The following is a 7891-nucleotide window of genomic DNA, read 5'->3' as shown; positions in this document are numbered from 1 at the left end:
CAGTGTTCTTGACACTAGGAGGCGGACAGATTTGAGGTTTATTCTGGGGGGCATCAATTTCATCTTACTTCTCTTTGTGGCAATCGGACACATATAATCACATTTCTCCCCAAGAAACACATTTCAAATCGAATTATTGGGGAGGACAGTCCCCCCCCCCAGTTTCAAAGAAGGGTATTTGTCCCTCACATCCACCCAAGATTTGCGCCAGTGACCACTGGTATAACACTACTACTACTAATACTACCGCTGATCCTATTTCTAGTATTACTACTACTAATTGTAAGGCGAATACTACTACTATTGCTGCTGCTAATACTACCACTACAACTACTGTTTCTGGTACTACTAATTTCGTATTTGAATTTAACAAATCTTCTACGTCGTGTTTTCAGTGAATAACGTAAAGGAACTCTCTAATATGAGCTGTGTGGGTCTTGTGCATCCAATATCAAATATTCAGGTTATAAGAAGCTGAGCTGTGAAACTGTGAAAAGTGACTTGATAGATAGTCTAGGCTCTGTCCATAAGAGCTGTAGAAAAGTCGGGGATGACAGCAGATCTCTTCAGAACCTGTTAGAGGGTGATCAATTAATGAAAAAAATCGAAGGTAACACTTCCGCAACCGGGGCCTTCATTGTGAAATTCAATGTTCAAAATGGCGCCCGCGCGCAAGCACCAAATTATATTTGAACTGAAATATCTTCTCACAGAAACAAGTTAGAAACTTCGTTTTTGTACCAAATTAAAGATAATTGATAGTAGAAGTAAGAAAACTGGATATATTGTTTACATGTTGCCGCCATATTTAAAATAACGGTTATTTGAGCCAAAAATTGGTTTTTCTCGTTTCTCTTTTTTCATTTCATGACAAATAACTATGAAGTTATTAAAAATATGAAAACGCAGTCCAAACTGATTAAAGGAACATATTCTTAGCTTTCTATCGTTACCAATATCTTTAGTAGATCTTAAAAAATGACGGAGCTATTTAAATTTAAGTGGCGCAGGGTGTAGCGTTTTTTGGACTGTTTAATAAATTACCGGAAAAACACTCACTACGCGCAAAACTTTCAAAGCTATTACTTTTCAACAAATTAAAATAGTCCATTCATTTTATCGATAAATTAAAGGTAATAGGTTGCTGTGTCGTAGGAAGTGAAATAATAATGTTATTGCATTTGTCAAATATTATTATTAACATGTTTGTTCATATAATATGTAGCTAATGTTGCAGACTCTAATGTGTGCAGTGGAATAATAAAAATCCATAGTTTTCTCCAATATCCTAGACAATGACTATAGAAAACCCGTTTAACATCTACCTATCACGAAACACCTCTTCCTCTGCATCCGTATTAGACGTAAATGTCTGCATCATTTGTCAGAAATGTGACAAATCTTCAGATAAAACAATGTCGTCTTTCGGAGGGAGAGAAGATGTTATAGCTGCGGCTGAAATTCGCAAGGATCGTGTTCTGAAAAGACTTAAGGATCTTGAGCAAGGTGCAGAATTTGTGTATCATTGTAATGGCGCATTCTATGTGTTATATTCAAACAAGAATGTGTTGTTACGGAAGAAAAAGAAAAGATAATGTAGTGAAACTGAGGAGCTTTATCAACGTTCAATGAAATATCAATCTGAGCCAATGACAAAGAGAATGAGAGTAGATATTGCAGTTTGACAATCACCAGCTTCAAACAAGAAAGCAAGAAACGTTTTATGTGTGGTATGTGGGAAAGAGAAACACAACGGAATTAAACAAAAGTACAGAATATGTGAATCAAACCGTGCAACTACATTTTTATCCGCAACCATATTCTTTAAAGATGAAGAATTTACGAGAACTTGTGACTTGGAGGATGAATTACCTGTTTTCGGTGCAAATCTCTATTATCATAAGGCCTGTCTTGAGCACTATCTTCTGAAGTTCAATAAATATTCTCAGAAATCAGATAGCACAACTACCGAGTCTAAGAAAACTAATAAAAGTGCAATGCTTAATAAAGTGTGCCAATTATGGAGAAAGTATTGGATGAGGGTGTGGATTGACATTGTCGGAAATTCGAGACTTCATTAATGGAAACAGTGAACTGACTTTTAATAACAACGAAGTTAAACTTTGGAGAAAAAGTAAGGTTATCGAAGCCTTCGAAAAGAACTAAACCGATTCTAGGTTTCAACTCATTATTTAGTGCCGAAGAAGTAGATGACAAACTGAGATCGATTAACATACATACCAGTGCAGCGAAAGAAGTACGAACGGCTCTCCTTCACACAGATTTCGGTATTGAAGAAGAATTTGGAAACAGTCAGCAACTTCATAAGTCCTGCCAGCAACTAGAATTCCTCAACCTCTTTTGGATTTCTAGCAGAAGTGCTACAAGTGGTCAAGCTGAACATCATATCTGGGACGCAAGCGAAGATCTACATATCACTGACGAAGACAATGAAAATGATCTTGAAGAATTTTAAGACCAACAAAATCTAAATTTTCAGAATCTATTGAAGTCAATCTTCCACACTTTATTCTATAATATAGGAAAGCAACCCCCATGCATTTGATGGTGGCACATTCAATTCATGAAAAATGCAAAATCAGACAACTGATCTCAACTATGAATAAATTAGGTGTGTCAGTTGGCTATAAAGATAATATGCAAGCACGAAGCAACCTTGCACAATATACACTAAAGACCTGTTCCTCCACCTTGTCTATTTCAAGCCACTTTCAGGGTGATAGTTTCACGCTAGGAGCTATGGACAATTTCGACCGTGAAGAGGCTACTCTGTCAGGAATCCATGATAGCCACGACACAGTCATGGTGCTTTTCCAGAAATTGCCAACAGAAGTCTCATCGAAACCGAAATTGTCGAAGTCGGTATTAGCAAGACCTTCAGTCATCTTTGATCCTTGCTTCCATCTAAGTAACTGAAGAAATAAGAAAGGAAGGTACAATCTATATCGATTCAAAACACGCTGACAATTTCTCCGGAACTGTATGATTTGGACATCGATAATCTGCGTCAGAAGGAGTTTACTCAAGACATAATGCATGCTGCATGCAAGCTAGAAACTAAAGAATCCACCCTAACGCGGGGTACTGTGAATGTGAAAATAACGGATTCAGATGTTTCCAAGAAACAAGTTGGCTTTCTTCCAGTATAACCTTATCCAGTAACGGAATATACTCAGCAATGAAAAAAAATCTTCCAGAGCCTACTTATACACTTAAACGAATCTTCAATGTCTGTAGTATGTGACGAAGGGGTGTATCACATTGCTGCCGAAATTCAACTTAGGAGCAATGAATTTTCAAACATTGTCCTCATGCTAGGATCACTCCACATGACCTTCTTGTCTGTACAGGAAAGTACATTTCTGGTAGTGGTTTGGAGTCTCTTTTCATAGAAAATTTTTGGGTCCAAAGTAACCGAGAGTATTCTAAAGGGAACTGTCTACGTTAGAGCAGTGAGAGGTATGTTTATGATTGCAGATGTGTTTATGCTAAAGGGAAGCCTTTCCTGGAAGAAGAAGGTGAATATTATACGTCTGTCATCCAGCAGTTCGTTGACACTATGACTATTATGAAAGAAAGACAAGCTTAACGTGCTCTTATCAGTTCGTGGAGTTGGTCATTAATTCAGATGAAATATCGAAGCTTTGCAGAACTTTTTAGAGAAACTCAGTTCAATCTCAGAACAGTGCTACTGCCTTGAACAGTTTTTACATTTTTTATTTCTGCTAAAAAGCCTTATAAGAGCTGACCGAGAAGGATACTGGCTGCTGCATCTGTATATTGTACAGCAGTTGCTTCCGGTATTCGTGGCACTCAATCGAATCAATTTCCTGTGGTGCACATCCCTCTATCTTAAACAAATTAGAAATTTGGAGACTCAACACCCGGAAATTAATGCTCAGTTCATGAATGGTCACTTCGTAGTCGGAAGAACGAACAATGTATTTAGCGCAGTTGGTGTTGATATAATACTTGAACAGATTATAAATAGATCTAAGAAATCATCGGAAGGAATTATGTGTCAGACGCGCAGAAAGAATTATATAACGGAGTGGGTACTGTCGTAGCACGAAGTTCTTTCGACATGCCAAATCTTCAGTCAGATTCTTGGTATATCACAAACAGACCATGAGTTCTTTGGCAATGTACTTGATGAAGTTCGTAACTCTTAGCAGAATGGTAGAATTTTATGGAGCGCAGGGAAATCCGTACAAAGTTCACAGTCCTGAGAAGTTGTACCGTTTCATGTCGCATTAAGTTGTACCAGATTCTAATGCAGAAAAAATCCTGAATTACCTGACACGTAGCCATGAAGCTTATGTGGCATTCCGAAACGAGCGATATTTCTACAAAACAACTTCGTTGTCGAAGACCATTCACAGACGAGAACTTACACAGTTTTGTCAAGCAAATAAAGTAGTCTACTTAGTCTACTTGCGAAAGTTGTTGGGACCGTCTGAGTACGTTTTCGAAGGACATTCATCAATGAATACAGCAATTATTGCTGATGTTATGAACTAACTTCGTAAAACTCGAGTGAAAGGTTCACAAACATTTGCTGATCTGTTTGATGTATTCATCAGGAGCTGCAGCAATGTTTAAACTCGCACCCGCACTATCTAATCAAATTGGTCATAAAATGTGGAAAGAGAGCAAAGGGTAACCGCCTCACCTATACTACTAACTAATCTGTATGTACACATTCCGGCCGGTGCAAATGGGGAGAATTTTGGCTTTCTCGGAAAACAAAATTGAAATTCAAGATGTCTTAAGACTACCTCTGCACAAAAGCAAAATTTAAAGTCTTTGAAATCTGTCTGAGTGAATTACTGCTTGAGAATGGTGCAACTCCTGTTATATCTATCACTACCTCTTCAAATGTTCCAAAAATTACATGAGTGTTTCATGTTGGGTGTCAGTAATTTTACATTATGCTCTGAAAAGAAATATGTAAATATTCTCTAAAGCACATCTAAATTCATATATTCGTTTGTCATATATAAAGTCATATATAAAGCAAATTTTGAAACTATAGAAAACCTTAGTTAAACATTACTAGCTCTCACAAGTACACATGATATTACCATCAAATTGAAGTAAATTCTCATGACATCAAAGTCTGCAAAATAAAACAATATAATAATTACATTAGCTGCATATTATATGAACAAACATGTTAATAATAATATTTGACAAATGCAATAACATTATTGTTTCACTTCCTACGACGCAGCAACCTATTACCTTTAATTTATCGATAAAATGAATGGACTATTTTAATTTGTTGAAAAGTAATAGCTTTGAAAGTTTTGCGCGTAGTGAGTGTTTTTCCGGTAATTTATTAAACAGTCCAAAAAACGCTACACCCTGCGCCACTTAAATTTAAATAGCTCCGTCATTTTTTAAGATCTACTAAAGATATTGGTAACGATAGAAAGCTAAGAATATGTTCCTTTAATCAGTTTGGACTGCGTTTTCATATTTTTAATAACTTCATAGTTATTTGTCATGAAATGAAAAAAGAGAAACGAGAAAAACCAATTTTTGGCTCAAATAACCGTTATTTTAAATATGGCGGCAACATGTAAACAATATATCCAGTTTTCTTACTTCTACTATCAATTATCTTTAATTTGGTACAAAAACGAAGTTTCTAACTTGTTTCTGTGAGAAGATATTTCAGTTCAAATATAATTTGGTGCTTGCGCGCGGGCGCCATTTTGAACATTGAATTTCACAATGAAGGCCCCGGTTGCGGAAGTGTTACCTTCGATTTTTTTCATTAATTGATCACCCTCTAACAGGTTCTGAAGAGATCTGCTGTCATCCCCGACTTTTCTACAGCTCTTATGGACAGAGCCTGGATTAAGATAAGTGTGTTGACTTTTGTGCACGCGATCTGCGACCATTCGAAACTGTAGCGGGGAAAGGTTTTACTTCTCTAGCACAAACACTGATAAACCTAGGTGCGACATACGTGTTGCCGCATCCAGCGACGGTATCGCGAAAAACACAGGAACGAGCACGTGCATGTCGCGAAGCGTATATGCCAGAAGTACGTTATGCTCTGTAACGCGGTAATTATCATTCCAAACGGACTTGTGGACCGATAATTATCGCAAACATTCATATATCGGTCTGACAGTACAATATTTAAAAGGATGGAACTTAAAAAGTCATGTGTTATTCACTAGTGTATTTCCAACAACACGAAAGACGGCAGAGAACATTAAAAAAGAATTAGTCAAACAACTATCTAAGATTGGAATCTCACAACAAGATTGGAGAAACTCTCCATTCGTTACTGACCAAGAAAGTAATATTGTGAAGGCTTTAGAAGATAATAAACGCTACAACTGTGCAAATCATCTACTAAACACAGTTTTGCGTAACGCTTTTCAATACAATTTCCTCCGAGATGAGCTGCCATCAGTAAAAAACCTTTTCGATTGCATTAGTAAGTTAGTTACATATCTCAAAAGGTCTGGGTTGGTAACCCGGCTTCCCCACACTGTTAACCAAGACACTGAGGTAAGATGGAACACTAAACTAATCATATTAAGATCTGTGGAATCGCAGGTCGTCGACATCCGGCGACTACTAGAAGAGCACAAAGATCAGCGTTTAAATGGCCTAGATGAATCCTTAATGAAAGAAATTACTACATTTTTAGAAGATTTCTACTATGCCACCAAAGCATTGGAGGCAGAGAAAACAGTAATAATGAATTTGATACTGCCTTGGTTTGACAGACTAAAAAAAAAAAAAAAGAAAAAAAAAACTTTGCAGAGTTAACAGTGAAGTGGATTCGAAAGATATGTCACAGATTAAGGTTCGAGTGGAAAAGTTTCTCAATGAGAAGGTCGACATTAGTATAGATCATAAAGTGGCGACCTTCTTGAGCCCCAATTACCGTCATCTGCGAGCAATGTTTGTAGATGAGAGATTATCTGTCTACACAGAAGTACGTCGCCTTATTTCGTCAGAGTCATCTACTGCAGTTGGCTTCTGATTTCCGTGCTATGGATAATAACTCAAGCAGACAAGATTTGGAGTCACCTACCAAGAAGAATAAACTAATGGATTGGGAAGATAGACATTCAGTCTCTGGTGAATTTGATGATGAAGTAGACATCTACCTCAACATGTCATCATGTGTAAGAGAACTAGATATACTGCAATGGTGGAAGCAACAAGAGCAAACATTACCAAAATTGTGTAAATTAGCGCGTCAGTATCTCGTCATCCCCGCTTCTAGTACGTCTACTGAAAGAGGTTTTAGTACTACAGGCTATGTAGTTCAGGAATGGAGAAATGCTCTGAAGCCTGAGACTGTTGACTCTGTTTTCGTGCTATTCCATGCGTACAAGGACATACAGTAAAGCGATGTTCATTTTGCACTATTGGTTTCTTAGGAAACCTTATATTTTCATTTTCTTAATATCAACTATCCCTTCCATTATATGTGATGTTAAGAGGCATTTTTGATAGCTGATATCTATACATTTTTCATTCAGGGGACTTTTGAGGTATTTTTTGATCAACAATGATATGTGTGGATTTTGTTTTGATTTACTGCCTCGCATTCCGTCATATAGCTCTGTTATTTACTTGTTACGCACCGTTCCAGGAACACTTCATCGATCCTGGGGTCTGGGTGATTTATTTGATCATTGTTTTTTGTTATTATTATTGTAGCATCGAATTATAAAGAATACAGGAACATGTAATATGATTTGGAAGTTGCCTTGCTAATTGAACATTACTACAAATTACGATAATCTTATGAACACGCCAATTCGTGGTTTCGGCCTCTGTGGTCTAATGGTAGCGGACCAAATTCTAATTAGTAGGTCAAGGATTTGAATTT

Source organism: Thermobia domestica, chromosome 8 (genome assembly GCF_964235325.1).
Source record: "Thermobia domestica chromosome 8, izTheDome1.hap1.1, whole genome shotgun sequence".
Lineage (NCBI taxonomy): Eukaryota > Metazoa > Arthropoda > Insecta > Zygentoma > Lepismatidae > Thermobia > Thermobia domestica.
Note: the sequence above shows the minus strand (reverse complement) of the source record.